The sequence below is a fragment of the Stylophora pistillata genome, chromosome 3, assembly GCF_964205215.1.
Source record: "Stylophora pistillata chromosome 3, jaStyPist1.2, whole genome shotgun sequence".
Taxonomy (NCBI): Eukaryota; Metazoa; Cnidaria; class Anthozoa; order Scleractinia; family Pocilloporidae; genus Stylophora; species Stylophora pistillata.
The window spans coordinates 13522260-13539421 of record NC_142521.1 but is presented as its reverse complement, the minus strand read 5'-3'; the positions used below and the strand labels follow the sequence as shown (position 1 = coordinate 13539421).

The following is a 17162-nucleotide window of genomic DNA, read 5'->3' as shown; positions in this document are numbered from 1 at the left end:
TTTACATTGGGTGCTTCGACTGAAACTTTTCACCTCGAGCAAATCTCCGTCGAACGGTCCAAACAAACGTAGTGAGCAACTGAACTACTAGTATATGTCCGTGTTAAAACACTCGAAAGGACTCTAAAGCACACTTCACTCTGATTGGACAGAAAAACACAAAGATTTTCTGGCACCAATCAGATGCCAGAACGACTGCGACCGTTTGGAACCAGTCTTGTAAGACAATGTCCCCAGGGGCTCCTCATGCCCTAACTTGAAATCGACCCACAGCCCCTGGGTCTCCGAGGATGCAAGGATATAATTTAGCATGCTTGACTATTGCTACGTCACAGTTTCGTCATAACAAAGATGGCGGATTTCAATTTGAAAATGCCGATTTTTGGAACTTAATTGTTCGCAACTAAGACGCTTTTAGCTCATATGAATAGCCAGTTAGGACAATGCAAGCAAGGAACTTTTGATATAAGAATGACGATCAGATCTGGGGAGTTTAAGGTTTGAAATCATCTGTATACCATTGCATTGCACATTTTAAGGTCAGTTTGTATTACCGTCGCAATCGTAATTACTGCAATCATAATCATAGTCATGAGCAAAATTAAAACCAGGCGTCTATCAAAAATCCCAGACGTAATCTTAGTCGAAAGAGCGAGTTGCAATCTCAATCATAAGGATCAGAAGCTTTTGTTTTCCTTACGATTACAATTCTTAAAATCTAATGTGAACTACATCAACGAAATCAAAAGCATAATTGCAGGAACGAACCAATCACGTTTCTTGCCACAAGTGTTCCCAATGAAGATCATGCAAACCGTTATGGAGACCTTCAAAGACGAGTGTTTGGCGGATGGCGTCAGAAAAATATCCAGGTCTTTAAGATGAATCGTGGTGAGATTTCAAAGGTGAAAAGATAAAAAGATAAGCATGGGAATTTGTTGTCCTCTTTTCACTTATAGGTGACCTTCAACTCCTTATGAAAGTTCAAAGAAGCAATATAATCATATGTTCATGTTCGGGTGCCTTGTTGATTCTTAAAAAAGGCCTGGGAACAAACATGGAAGCTTTCTTCGCGCTTCGGTTTGTAGATTCACACTAAGTCGTAACACTCTTGTGACTACTTTTACGATTGTGGTTGCGACTACGACGATCACGTCACTGGTGTGAAGATATGAAGGAGCCTTTCTAGCACTGAGAACCAAATTCCTGAATGATGTTATGGTAAGGTGCACTGCAATTCACGAATTTCTCATCTCTCACTGGAAGAATTCCCATTATGAAAGGTTGCCAAAAGTGCTGTGAAATTATGGGCGAAATTGGAATAGCATTTAAAGTTAACCCTGTTGTTGTGACATTTTGTATAAAAGGTCTGTTGCAGGTAGAAGTATTAGTATAAATGGTTTGCGACAAATTAATTATCAAACATTTTTTAAATTGGAAGATATCTAGGGATAAATATATCATTGTAATGTATAGAACATAGCTTGAAGCATTGTGGTGAGCAAAACACAGTGGATTTATTTTATATGTTTTTCTTACGTACTAGTAAGGAATCTGTCAGGAAATTAAGAAGGACAAATGCAATGACCTCTACTGAAACATAAATCATAATGGGAGCTGGAGAATCCAGCAAAAACCGATCTACAGGAATTTATAGAGAAACAACGCCTGATGCTTAGAGAGTTTGAGGGTAAAGGTGTGCCTGATCACCAAGATAACTGAGTCATCATCCAAGATGAGGAAGGGAAGGACAGTGCCGAAAATTCGTACTTCAAAGAAGATCATTTCCAAAGCATTTCTCCAGATGATTGTGGTCAAACTGGAATTAGCTGACGAAAACACTTGGTAAGTTTTAAACATAAAATGATCCAAGTACATGCACCTTGTTCAAAATACCTGCTCTAAACTAGCGTTTCCCTCATTTTAATTCAGTACGTATAAGCGGAATTCCTTTATTGACTGGACAAAAATTGTTTTCGCTCTGTAATGAAGAAATTGTTTGACCAGATTCCTCCTAAGACATCCTTCCCTGTCGCTTGGAAGGAAACTTTGAAGACATCACAGCGAATTCATGAAGGTGAATTCAACTCGGTTTACAAGATCAATGAGTTGTAAAGATGCACTAGGGAGAGTCTTTTCAGCCAGTTACTGATAATATCTCCACAAAGGAGTCCGCGACATGTAGCAACTTAGGTGCCCTGTGTTGTGTGCGGATTCCCTGCATTCAGAGGTTTCCCACTTTGTCATTTATATTTTTCATTCCCCCAAAGGAAAGCAACAACAGTCACGAGACATGGGAAGTCAACTGCGTAGCTTGCGAAAGAAACCGAGGGAAAATAGCGAACAATCAAAGAGTTTACTCGAGCCATTGAGAGAGATGGAGCAGCAGGTGACACAAATCCAAGCACAACAGGAAGAGAAACTTCGGAAAAAGCCAGCCTGCTAAGGGAAAAACAAGACAAAGATAATAGATTACTGGGCCAGTTGCGGGTAATGGAGGAACAACTGACAAACACTCAAGGATAGTTACAAGAGAAGCATGATCAGCTAGAGAACTCAGAAGCACAAGTGAGTAGGATGGAGGATCAGCTGACAAACGCTTAAGGACAGTTGCAAGAGAAGCATGATCAGTTAGAGAACTCAGAAGCACAAGTGAGTAGGATGGAGGATCAGCTGACAAACGTTCAAGGACAATTGCAAGAGAACCATGATCAGTTATAGAGCTCAGAAGCACAAGTCAGGAGGATGGAGGAACAACTGACAAACTTACAAAGAGAAATGACTGAGCAACTGGCCAATATTCAAGGGCAACTACAAGAAAAAGATAGAGAAATTGCTGGTTTACAAAATCAGGTCATTGAGCCCGATATGAGTCTCTCAACTGCTCAACTGAATTAGCGGTAAGTGAACGTCTACGACAAGAGTCACCGGACTGGATAATTTCACGCGATTGGATTCAGGTAACAGATAAATGCCTCGGAAGGGAGGCTGGGGAAATGTTGTGGAAGGAAAGTGTTGTGGTTGTGTCGTAGTTGTGAAACAAATTCGCGAGTTAATTCTTTCTAACCACAACCATAGTTTGTTTGAGCGAGAAATGAACATTGCCTCAAGATGCCGTCACCCATGTTTGTTGTAGTTCATTGGGGCAACAAATGACGAGGGAAGTCCATTGTTTGTTACAGAGCTCATGGAAACGAGTTTACGAGCATTGTTAAAGCGACCACTTTCCGCCACTGAAGTGAGTGTTATTTCTCTGGATGTAACTCGAGCACTAAACTACCTTCACCAGAAGCAACTACTTCCCATCATTCACCGGGACATCAGTAGTGCAAACGTGTTGCTGGGCGGCAGGGTGACCAATGGCGAGCCAAGGCTTCAGTTTATGGCACAGCCAATTTTATTCGACATACCATGACAGTTGCACCTGGAGCGCCAATTTACAGTGCACCCGAAGCAGTCACTAAAAACCAAACCGTTAAGGTATGTTTCCTTGAATGTTTGTTTTTTTCTACAATGACCCATTGTCAATGGTGTCTATCCACAAATTTTATTCACTTAACGCTAGATTACAGTATCATGCAGTACATTATGTATAGCCTCTCTGAAAGCAACAGGTACTTGTTCACAAAGTTCCCACCTCTCATAACGGTGCAATTTATTTTTCTACTCTATGGTATGAGATCTCATTTGTTTTCTCCTCCATCTGTCACTCGATATAATCTATTTGAGACGAGTTGTCATCATCGTCATCATCATGGGCATTACATAACGTCCGCTATTATGGTTAATATCATTTGATTTAGTAAGAGCTTTTTTCCAATATCAAGGTTGATATCGATAGTTTTGGCGTTTTTCTTTGTGAGATGTCGATCCAGGAAATGCCACACCCTGAAAAGCGTGAACAGCAAGTTGCACTTGTATCAAACTGCGTGATTCGAGCTCCCATCCGGAGATTCTTGCAAACACAGCCTGAGGCGAGACCGAGTATGGAGGGAATAATTGATGATCTTGAACAGCTACCATGAGAAAACCTTTTGGTACTGTTTATTGTGTACATGTAAATATAAAGCGTAAGGTAATCTTTTTCGGTAAGTTAGCTAGTAAGTCCTAAGACACGATTAGTGTTATTTTATTTTATTGGTATAGAGGACTCGTTTGATATAAAATCCAGTTATAGATGAGATAGATTTTAGGAACAATATGGTTCTGTATCGGTCAAATGTAAGTAAAGATAGCTAATTTGAAAGATCAAATCGTTAGAAATTTAGTAAGAAACACTTTCAGTTCGAATTTCGTCACAATGTGTTTTATTAAAGCCTTAACTTCGTCCATTTATTTTTTGAAAATAGTCCATTTGAATGTGCCACTGTGCGTATTCATGTGGTCACCAGAGCGCACAGGATTATTGTTCTTAACGCGTTGCGCGGAATGCGTTATATAGGGTGATGTCACCTTAGCCGTTTTTAGCAAAGAGACGATATGCATAAAAAAAAATAGAGACAGATAATCAGTTTCACCATGGTAGGATTTAATTTTTGTAATCACAGATGAAGGAGAAATACTTTCTAGACGAAACAGAACATCTTCTCTTCATTATTAAAGAGTGGACGTGGCAAACATAGATTGATTTTAGTATCTTTTTTGTTGGCTATGCAAAAATACAAACTGACACAATCAAAAACTAAAACCTTTTTGTGGAGCTATGATGGTAGGAGCGCTAGCAGAATAACAGATCGACAGTAAGCTGATAAGTTGATGTTTCTTGCAGTAAATCAGGTTTTATAGCTGCGAATAGGTTCAACTGGCGGTCAAGAGTTTGCTGCCTTTTTTTGCACCGTATTAGCAATGTCACTATTCGCCCGAGGTAGAAGTGGCAAGTGGTGGATATTTACCGAGCTGTGTAGAGGCGAGGTAAATATTCCCCGCGAGGCACCTACACTGAGTATAATAGTTGGTTTAGTGTATACTGAAACTATGAGATAAAGATGATTTTAACTGGCTTTTTCCTGCAACGAGTACAATATATTTGGGCGCAATCCTGTGCTAGCTGCTCGGCGGTGAATAGCAAAGGATATTCGGAGTTTGAGTAGCCAATCACAGCGCGCCTTCAGCACTATCCACTGATTTAGCATAGACTAATATTTGTTTTAAGCGGAATTTGTTCAACACTATCTACTTATTTAGCATAGACTAATATTTGTTTTAAGCGGAATTCGTTCAACACTATCTACTTATTTAGTATAGACTAATATTTGTTTTGAGCGGAATTCGTTCAACACTATCTACTTATTTAGTATAGACTAATATTTGTTTTGAGCGGAATTCGGTCAACACTATCTACTTATTTAGTATAGACTAATATTTGTTTTGAGCGGAATTCGGTCAACACTATCTACTTATTTAGTATAGACTAATATTTGTTTTAAGCGGAATTCGTTCAACACTATCTAGTTATTTAGTATAGACTAATATTTGTTTTGAGCGGAATTCGGTCAACACTATCTACTTATTTAGTATAGACTAATATTTGTTTTGAGCGGAATTCGGTCAACACTATCTACTTATTTAGTATAGACTAATATTTGTTTTAAGCGGAATTTGTTCAACACTATCTACTTATTTAGTATAGACTAATATTTGTTTTAAGCGGAATTTGTTCAACATTATCTACTTATTTAGTATAGACTAATATTTGTTTTAAGCGGAATTTGTTCAACACTATCTACTTATTTAGTATAGACTAATATTTGTTTTAAGCGGAATTTGTTCAACACTATCTACTTATTTAGTATAGACTAATATTTGTGTAACTGACACTCCGTTACAGTTTGAAATACGTACCTTTTAATCTCGACGATTCACTTGTACATAACACAGAAAAAATACAGAATTAACAATGCGAACTTAAACCCAACGAAACTAAAATACAACGAAAGGAATACGAGAAACTACAGGAAAATACAAACGAAAGCGTAACTACTTACAAGATCTGTACGGCACTCCGGAATAACAACGACTGAATGAAAATCACAACTACGATGTTATATAGCAGATAAAAGGCTAAAAACAATAGACTAAACAAGGCTACACAATACTCAAAGGCGATTGCATGAAACAACGCTGACAAACTTAATTTACATTTTGACAGCACGAAAAAATACAAACTAATAAATACAGAACTGAACTATCGAGACGAGAACTATTTACACTAATTACAATTAACAAAGACGAACGACAGAACTGATAAGAAAAAAAAAAAATAATAACTCTCGTGGCTACAATTTGTTTTAAGCGGAATTTGTTCAACACTATCTACTTATTTAGTATAGACTAATATTTGTTTTAAGCGGAATTTGTTCAACATTATCTACTTATTTAGTATAGACTAATATTTGTTTTAAGCGGAATTTGTTCAACACTACCTACTTATTTAGTATAGACTAATATTTGATTTGAGCGGAATTCGCTGAACACTATCCACTGATTTAGTATAGACTTATAATTGTTTTAAGCGGAATTCGTTCGTGTGAGACGATTGAGCATAGCTAAAAAAATTATTTCCACTGCTCAAGTTGTGAAATGTTATAGGACACGAAGACCATACACTCTGTAGTTTTGTTGCAAGGAAAGCTGAATTGCGGACGCAAGAAACTGAAGATCCGCAATTAGATTTGTTTAATCTTTATATCGACTAAGGCATAGCGCATTAACAATGTTAATAAGATATTGCTGTAAAAACAAAATCGAATAAGTTTTGTATCGCGATCCAACCGTCGAGGACAAATCAAACTAGAATATGAAAAAAGAGAAAATAAGATTAATTTAGACCTATCAAAATTTCAACTCTACGTCTAGTGTCTAGTGTGAAAATACTGTCTCGGCGGTTGATTGAAATCCCCAGCAGTTTCGTGGCAATTAATGCCTGAAGCAAGCTAACAGAAATATCGTTGTAGAAGACATGAAAAGCTCGAGGTCCGAAGACCTACGCATTTTTGATTGAGGGCCAAACTCTAAATGGCTGTAAAAGTAAGACGACTTTACTGCCTTGTAAGGTGTCTATCTTGTGCTTCAAACTATGGCAGGATCGCGATACCTTGCAATATTTTGCAGTAAACAGGGTACGTTATTATGATCATTTGTTTAGAGGAGTCATGTTTTTGTAGCCGAAGTTAACCAAACGTATCTGAACTTCATTCCCGATTGCGGAACAAGTCGATACAATGACTGCTAAGAAGCAAGTAGGGGCTCACATTAAGTCACAGACATAATGTAATTAATAATTTTGTTGTTGAATTCAATCGAGCACCGTTACCTAGAACCTCTAGGCCCAGTCGTTCAAAGGACAGATGACGCTATCCAACGGATAAATCACTATCCAGTTAACAAATGTGCTGCGCTATCCATCGGATAGAGGTTTATCCAGTGAGTAGCATTATACAACCCACGAACAGCTGGAGTCTGATCTCTTGTCCCTGCAACCCCCTCATAATGGGCGTGAGCTTTCTTATGGCTAACCTTGTCAGATCATTATCTTGGAGGGGTCTCTGGTAATCTTGAACCCAAGCTCACGATAACAGTAATTGTGATTGTAAATGATAGGCCGGAATGATTGTGCTGTTGAGAGGCTGGTAGGCATTATAATTTTTTTAATAAAATCGTTTGTTGTACATTATATGGTTCAAAGCGGTTGATGGTATTCGTGACATCTTTGACAGCAGTTTACATCACTCAAGGTAGTAATCTTTTTCCCTTTTTCCCCTGCACACAATACCCTCTGCAGTGTCTCCGATTTAAATGCGTTCAGTTTTTTGATCCCAACTTTCTAAAAAGAGCTTTCGGCAAGTTAATCTTATTCTCAGACGGTCCATGGGATTTGATCCAAAAATCAGCCATGTACGAAGTATTATTAAGGAAGCCGCGTCTTTCATCATATTTGAATTCGTCTTCCAATTTCTCTCTGACCACCGTATCTTTACTAAACACGAGATCGGCCATTCATCGCGCATTTTTAATTTTACACCACTCCTGGAACAAATAGGTTTTCACGCATAAAAGGCCATCAATCGTCTTCACCGGACAATAGCTAAAGGAGCGATGAACACCGCCCCTCCCCTTCCACCACGAGCAGCGCTGAGTTGACGCTCTTAGGTCGCTTTCTCTGCGACCAATGCTTAATGAAACCTCTTTACTCGCCTCTCTAATTTTGCCAGTTAAGATGAAGGAAGACACAATAAGTACGAAACACACCTCTGATGCAAACCTTAAGATGTCGCATACTATATATATCCCCACCACCCAACAGCACAGCTGTAAGACGTCTACATATGTGCACTTTTGTTTCCTTTTACAGATTTCTACGAACGTTTCAATTTTCTTAACTTTAATTGCGAGTCGGCAGATATTTATCTTTTTCTTTGAAACTTTGCGCGGGAAATTTGACGCACGACAGGCAAATTTCATCCCCTCGCGCATGCCCAACGTGAGACCGTCGAGGTCCACCCAACGTGCAACCCTTGACATTTCAATGACACAAAGATGAGATAGTTTCTGACTGTACACGAACTATTGAGTAGTAGTTTATTTTAACGTAAAACTTAATATGATAGCTCCGACCTAAAGCTCTACATAGTTACTCCGATATCAACTGTCGTGATCACTGATTCGGGAAGTTTTGATCATACTTTTCAAAGCAGATCCAAGGGTTTTTCTTTCGTTCGCATTCTGGAATAGCCACTAAATCTATCAAGGCAGACTAAATCATACATACAATAAACAAACAAACAGACACACACACATACTGACGACACAAGATACGACACCACACTTACAATCCTGCATTTCAGAAAAAAATTAAGATTTGTGTTCTCTGTTTTTTGCTTTCGGGTCAATGTTGAAGGTTGCAGCATATTTCTGCAAACTGATTTCTGAACAAAACAAGTTCTTGGGGGGAAAAGAGAAAACGGCGATAAGTAGGGAAAAGGGACAGAGCCTCTCTATGATCTACTTGGGTCCACATGACCTAATCTACTTACATTTTCACGGACACAACACCAAGAAGAAATACTGAACACATTTACTGTACTTAGTTCTTATTAACCGAGTGGGAAGTCTGTCTTGGAGAATTTTGACCGAGGTCGCCAGCCAGTACGGACCGAACGCAGTGAGGTCTGTACCAGCGACCGAGGTCAAGATTCTCCCATACAGACCGACCTAGCTCGGTTAATAAGATGTTTATATTATGGTTGTCTCATATGCCAATTTTTTGAATTACTACTAATAATAATAATAATAATAATAATAATAATAAAAGTCTTTATTAAGCACTCTAAACAACAAACGTGTTTAGTTACAATGATATGAACTCAGCAAGTATAAAACTAATTAACTAACTAAATTACTAACTGACTAACTAAGAAGAGAACAAACATCTATTAACAAAAGTCCTCTTGAAACGTTCAGTTCTGATGAGCGGGAGAATATAATTATGGCGCCTCTTACGTAGCCACGGTAACCATTGGTCACTCTGGTGGCAAAAGGTCACCTAAAGCTGTTGTAAAATCGCTGTCGGTGATCTTGGCCCACAACTTTTTATCTTTTAGAGTAATAATATTTTCAATCGAAAAAAGCTCTTTACAGTAACCAAGCTTAAAAGCTATCTTGAACAGCCTGTCTATGCGACTCAGATACTTATGATAATACGCGCAGCCCCATACTGCTATACAGCATATGTAAATATAGGTAGAATAAGACTGATAAAAAGAAGATGAAGATGATCAAACACGTAAGATGTACAGACGACTACTGGCTTTCGATATAATATTATTAAAATGTAAATCCCAGTTACACTGATCAGATTGAAAAGTTACACCCAACAACTTCAGACATGGGTTATTATAGAAACCAGAGGAGCAGGTAAAGCCTTAGTGGATTTGCCTCTAAGAAGCATCTCCCACGTTTTCTTGAAGTTTAGTTGCATACGGTTAGCAGATGTCCATGTGACGATCGATCGGACCTCCTCAGCTGCTGAATTGCCGTTGTTAGCTCGCGGTTTTACTGGAATACTTAATGTTACTGAAATCATCAGCATATTTCACAAGCAAATTCTGATTTGGTAGAATGGCCTTAATATCGTTGACCATAATAGAAAATAGTATAGGGCCTAAAACTGTCCCCTGAGGGACACCCCTATTGATATTTAAATAATTCGTAACAATGGCATCAACAACAACTCTTTGTTTTCTGTTCTGTAAAAAACTAATAATCCAATTGGTCGCGTATGGATTTATGTCAAGCGTTTTCAACTTAGAGCAGAGGATATCATGAGGGACCGAATCAAAAGCTTTGCTGAAATCAAAAGAGAAAATTCTAACACAACCAAAACCCGACTCAAGCCATTTCAACCAAGCATATTGACACTTAATTAAGGCCATAGTCGTATTGTGGCCTTTGCGGTATGCAAACTGGTCGAAGCTAATGAAGTTATTCATATATTTAGATAATTCTTGTCTGTATACAAGACGTTAAAAAACCCTCATTATTACATTAGTCAGCGAAATAGACCGCTACTGTGTGCAATTTTTAAAGTTGGGCTCTTTAGGCAAGGGAGCATGTCAGCCAACTTCCAAAGATCAGGCACAATGTGGTTTTCCAAAGAACAGTTGAAAATATGAGTAACAACAGGAGCGAGGTCGTACGCAAACTTTCCAAAACCAGTACGGGATTCCATCTGAACCAGAGGCGGTTCTTTTTAATTTCAGTAGACTCCTGGTAACACTGGAGACCGTTAAAACAGGCATCTCGCTTGATTCCGGGATAGTGACAGTGTCAATGTATCTGTAAGGTATCTGGCATAGACCGACACCCTCTAAGGGGATTATTACCCGAGAGGAAAGTGTCGACTTACAAATTAAGATATCGAACAAGTCAGTACCCGAAAGTTAATACAGAAAGATTCAAGAACTCTTTCATTAATCGCTTAATTTTTAAATACAATTTAGCTGTGTGAGTTTATATTTTAGATATATTTAGATATTTTATATATACTTTTTACTCAAATAATTGTAACATAAGATATGTATTTTTTATCTTGTGGAAATAAAGACTACTACTACTACTACTACTACTACAATGGGTTTTTAAAGGGGATCAGTGTTAATGGAATAGAATAAATTACTGATCTCACTCGGGGAGATAATTGAGCTTACTTGCGAGTTGGTAGACTTCCTTCCTGTTAGGGAATTGACTGTTGACCACCAAGACTTGGATCCTGCACTATGTTTCTCAAAATTCCCTTTAATCTCCCGAACTTGATTATCACTGATCAACTTGTTAATTTTCTCTTGAAGAGTTTGGATCTCAATCGAAACAGAATTTCCTGATATGTTACTTCGCCGAATCAATTTTCGCCGTTGGTCCCTTTTTTTTTTTTTAGATTGGTCTTGATGCCGGTCTAGATGGGAAAATCTAGACCGCTTTCAATATTGATTTCAGCCAATCAAATTCGTGAATTCGGTAGTTCCCAGCCCTTGTGAGACACAGCCATATAATAATGCATCTTAGTAAGGAGCAAATTAAGACCTTTATAACTTTTCTTTGTCTTTGTGAACTTTCTTCACTTCTATTTTTCTACGACTAGAAGTAGAAGCAACGGAATCGTTTTGTTTTCAATCAACGAAACATGGAAATCGGGAGTTTAGAATGTGAATGCGAATGTGAATGTGAATGCGAAACATGGAAATCGGGAGTTTAGAATGTGGGGGGCGGCAAATAGTACAATTACATTCCGTTTTAATCCAAGCCGCCTACGCCATGGTTTCCTTCCAATACGGGTAAGTTACAGAGCCTTTTCCACACTTATTCACACTTCAAAAGGACAATATTCAGATTTAATAGTAATATTATAGGAAGTCTGCAAACAAAGAAAATCCAAGGTGCCCTGGTACACAGTAGTTGAGTGTAACCGGCCCCTGTGCGAAGCCTGCGTCACATTCATCTTAGAAATGACTGATAACTATTTTAAAACTGCAAATGTTACCATCGGTCAAACATTTCGTGGCAACAGCTCAAAATTCAATTTGGCCCATATTCTCAGGTTAGGTAGACCTCGATGTAAAAGAAAACACTGCGTCATTTGTTTGGCTAAATATCGATTAGTTTTCGAGAAAATCGATAACAACCAAATCCTGAGAATTTGGCACAATTTGAGCTTACAACTGATTTAGGGTGACAAAGAAGGCTTCGCCTAACGAAATAACACACTCTATAGAAATGAAATCTACCGAATCTTGTAGAATGATGCGAAAATATGTCTGAAAAGAAATTTGAGCAATTCTCTTCCATTTAGGTTGAAAATATAATTACATTCCGCGAACCCTCTTTTATTAAGATGAAAACTTACTGGAAAATAACCTTTAATCTAAGTATGTGGTACTGAATGAAATACGTCGAAAAGTCTGGATTTCGAAAGCCGAGTAATAGTTCTTTTACATGTCCAAAGGATTTTTTGGGGAAATGAGTTAACGCGAAGAAATTGAATTTTAAAGTTGGATAAAATGCCCTGTTTTTAGCCAACCCTCCAATTTTATGAAGTAACACACAGAAATACAACTGTTTCAGATAGCTTTCAATCAAAAGCGGGATTGACGTAAAAAACATGTTTTAAAATCAAAGACAGATTTTATTTCTGCTGTCACTTTGTTTGATGCAAATTTCAATCAAATTGCAAGATAATTTTTAAAGATAACACAGCTGTCATGTTTGTTCACAGGCCAACGTGAAGACCGGGCGTGAGATGTTTTGGTGTGAAGATTTCCCGACCTTAGCTCTGAATTTAAGATCAGAGATCAGATTAAAAAGTGATTTTCGTTTGTCTTTCCTCCAAAATCAGTTTCGAACCAATAAGCAAACCAAAGGCAAACAATTTAACGAGCTGTCTATTAAAAACTGACACATTGGCACGTCTTAAATCTGTGACAATTTCGGGGAAGAATCAAATCTTTTAATATTGAAATTAAATGCTCATTTGACCTTCTTTACCAGCGTATTAAGACTTTCACATTTTCAGAGTATAATAACAACTTACATTTTCCTTGCGGACGGAGTTGGGCGTTCTCAGCAAGTTGGATTCGCCGAACATGTATTTACGGTATGCTGCAAGAAAACCGCTTAACGGTTGCGTGACCAATTTTCATTTCTGGAATTGAGAGCGGAAGTTCACCTGTACGGACTTCTGTGGCTGGAAAATCATGGCTACTGAACATCTCAAACCAACGATTCTTTTTAGTTTCAATATCAATTCTTACATTTCATATCCTCAGCTATATTCTACGGTGATAATTCACATAAACCATCTTTCTTTGTAAAGTCAATGAACCCCTCGGAAAACAAGGTTTAGCCTCTGAATCAATTTCAAAACTGTCATCACCTAGCTTTTTTTTCAAATGACTCAATCCGTTTATGGTCAGATAGTTGCTCTTGTCGAAGATACTTGAGCCGTTACTATGCTTTACTCTACGTATTGCCTTCGAGACGCTCGTTGGACCTGCTTGTTTCCCAGTGTGTTCTCCACTGAACTTGAAAGACTCCAGTCAGAGTTTTTCTGCACCACCGTGAGACTCTTTCTTTGTAATCCTGCTTACTTAAGAGCCCATCCCATCGGCATCATAGAGCCATGATCCTCCACTGACATAGATGCTCCTTCATCAACTATGTCTGATAGGATACCAGCACCACGCTCCAGTTTGGTGGCGTCCATGGTCATTGCCTTGTCGTACAGTGTTTCCTTTTCCAGGACGTACTGGTGTTTACCACAGTCCAGATGTTTTTCTAGCAATGCGTATTGTTGAAAGGACTCGACAAATCCCTCTTCTGAACAGAAAAACAGATCTCTTCCTTCTTTTTTACAACTTTCATCGTCGTCTCTGTTATTTCTGTTCTGTGGAGCCTCTTCTAAAACTGGTTTTTGCGTTGGTTTACTCCTGGCTTTGGCAGTTTGGAAAGATACTTCAGTACTGGAACTCCGTTTCTGTTTGTTTAGCTGAGGAAGGTTCCCAACTTTTAGACTACGAACAAATTGTCTCAGTTCGCTCAAAACAAACAAAAACTGACACCTGTTTTTAAATTAGTACCGACCTCAATTAAATTCCTTCAAACACAAATGATAGCGACGACGTTTTCATCATTTCACGAGGTTTCTAGGGCAACGCCGCGAAACTTTTTTGTTTCCTCGGCTGATGAATTTTCTACAGCGATCACATTTGTCACTCTTTCACCTTCAATTGTTTTCTAAATAGGATTCTGTTTGTCTCCCCTTTTTACTACGTTGATATCTAATAAAATATCGCTAAGATTCACTCCTCATTTGTTCTAAGTTCCAATTCTGTTGTAGATTTCACTCGGAAGCGGTATTTCACAACACCCATGTGATAACATGTTTTTGACTTGAGGTCTCTTGGTTCCGCTTTGGTATGCTGTTCAGTTCAAAACTAATATTTCGGCAAAGAAGACTCAACGAAAGGCACTCTCAAAACCACTTTTGAGGAAAATGGAGGCAATGAATACGCACAACAAAAGCTATAAACGTCTGAAGCATGCTAAACAAACAATACCACCGCTTTGTCGTGGGAAATGATTTTGCACGATTAGCTCAGGAACCAAACGAGACCTTTAGGAACACAGTTTCCTCCATCATTGATTCGAAGAAAAAAAGGTAAGATTGTACACGTAAATGTAGGGACTTAATATATATATATATTCTGCTTGACTTTTTAGGTGCTTCTTCCAAGTGTAATGTGCGTTGCAGTGTCATGTCACACGCAGGACAAGTTGAAACGACAGCGCAGTTTATCCAACTTTAAAAATAAATTCCTTCGCTCTGAATTATTTCCCCCTAAAATCCTTTACGGCTCTAAAAGAACAACTCTTTGACTTTTAAACGCTAGGTTTCAATAATTTACATGCAGTACCACGAGCTAAAATAATAGGCTAATTTTAGATAAGTTTTATTCTTGATAAAAAGAATAGGTCGAGTTTCCAGATGAGACTTGAACCCACGACCCTCCGTGATTTAGTCGGATGCTCTAACCACGGAGACTCTATGGTGAGTAAGGGTTAATTAGTGGGTATTAAATGAAACCGCATCACGCGGCTACACAGCCAAACATCAGCTAGCGCATAGAAGCTCACTAACAGCATCACGCTGTCACATTAAAGCATCACATGCATTAAAGCATCACATATAGCATCCGACTAGATCACGGAGGGTCGTGGGTTCAAATCCCATCTGGAAACTCGATTTTTAAAAATTGTTTATTTCATCTAAAAATAGGTTGATCAAATTAAATTAGATTATAAAATTAAATTGACGAGAATTGCTAAAAATTGTTTCACGGTGTCTTCTGACATCGTTCTACAATGTGTTTGATTTTATTTCCTTAGAGTGTTTTATTTTGTAACGCGAGGAGCCGTGAATCACCCTTAATTTCGCATTGAAAAAGCGGCGTTTTACAAAATTCAGTGATTATCGATTTTCTCCAAAACTGATCGATATTTAGCAAAATGAACTCTGCAGCGTTTTGTTTTACATTAAGGTATACCTGACATGAGATTATGCATTATGGGCCAAACTGATTTTTGAGCTGTTGCCACGAAATTTTAAAAATGTTTGATTTTTGGTAACATTTGCTCTTAATTTGGACTGTTTTAATTTACTCGGTCACCAGGTACTATGAAGAAAGAAAATTGTCGTTACTCGGACTTTTCATGTTAAGACGTTTTTTCGTCGCTGGCAAATTTCATTTCTATGGTAACCACCAGGAAGATAAGTTTGTTCTCACAGACATGAGTGACCAATCTTACAAGTTCTTACTGAGTTCCCGGCGTCTAAGGTCAGAACTTGCAATAAGAACTGATTAATCTTCTAGGATAAGTTCTTAAGTTTCACAGAGGACTAGCAACCAAAGAACGCAGTGTGGACAGACACCATGCATTAAATCCTCCGTCCCCAACCCCCTCCCCCCCCCCCCCCCACGAAACTGTCTTTTTCTCGGCACAGAAAAATCCGGCTAACCGACAAAATCCTGTGAAAAGCCACAGGCCACAGAAAACTAATCACGACCTTATCAGTCCACTGCATTAACTTTTTTGTACACTACAAGGCTGGTTTTTTACATAATTTCATCCCTGGTATGATTAGAGTTGACATTGAAGCCGATGCCCCACTACATTCCCCGTCCCATACCGGAATAAAACAGCTGAATGTTTGTGTGGTATAACGGCACAGTACATGGCAAGCAGCCTTGGTTAGGGCTGTTCAGAAAGCTGGGTGAAAAGCTGGGGAAGGAGAAGAAGGAACCCATCACAGAAGCTCATACTGGCGGAGATGCGTCCGCTGGACTAACCAAAACAAGGAACTAAATGATAATGTCAAAAAGCTAGGGGGTAAAGGGAAGAGACGGCTGAAATTCAGACTAATCTTTCCAATCTTTTCCAAATGTTAGTGGATAGTTCAATTATGAAATTACATTTCAAAGAGCAGATGCAACAAAAACAATACACCAATGTGCTTTTCGATGATATGTTAAGTAAAGAGTTTCGCGACAAACTTAAAAATTTTATTCCACGCGAGCATCGATCATTTTTATAACAGACATGCAAAAGCACAAATAAAATACATCAAAATCCACCAATCTTGTCTCAAAAACATGAGATTGCTAACCCTCTGAACGAAGTTCTCTTGGACAAATATACGAGCATATTTTCACGTCAAATGGAGGCTGTTGTGTTTATTATTCTTCGCTGATATTTTTCAACGCGCGGGAAAAATGTTTGCAAACAGCTTACCATCTACGGCGAGGATGTTCACTTTTCAGTGTTCTCTAATACAATTTTATGGACAAAAAAGAAAACATGTTCCCTCTTCCGTGACAACCCACACAACGCTTTAAATCATCTTGAATTAAAAAACTCATAACGTACTGTTTTCGTACTGGGCGTCAGTTTCGAAAATTGGAGGATATCACTTAGGTTATAGCCTCGACTATCCCCCAGTGCAGTTTTAGTCAGGGGATGTTAAGTCACGTTATGCGTGCGAATTGATGTTAATTATATATAACGGGACATTTGGTGACAAGTTACATGATTTCTTTTCTATCGAACGGGTCTTG

General features: G+C 38.4%; 1 pseudogene across 1 annotated transcript; it reads left to right on the top strand.

Moving 5' to 3' along the window:
• Positions 1 to 298: 298 nt before the first annotated feature.
• Positions 299 to 5243, top strand: LOC111335876 (serine/threonine-protein kinase TNNI3K-like; annotated as a pseudogene). The gene is made up of 3 exons (XR_015999453.1): positions 299 to 1845; positions 2271 to 3480; positions 3828 to 5243. The product of XR_015999453.1 is annotated as a serine/threonine-protein kinase TNNI3K-like (transcript).
• The last annotated feature ends 11919 nt before the right edge of the window (positions 5244 to 17162 follow it).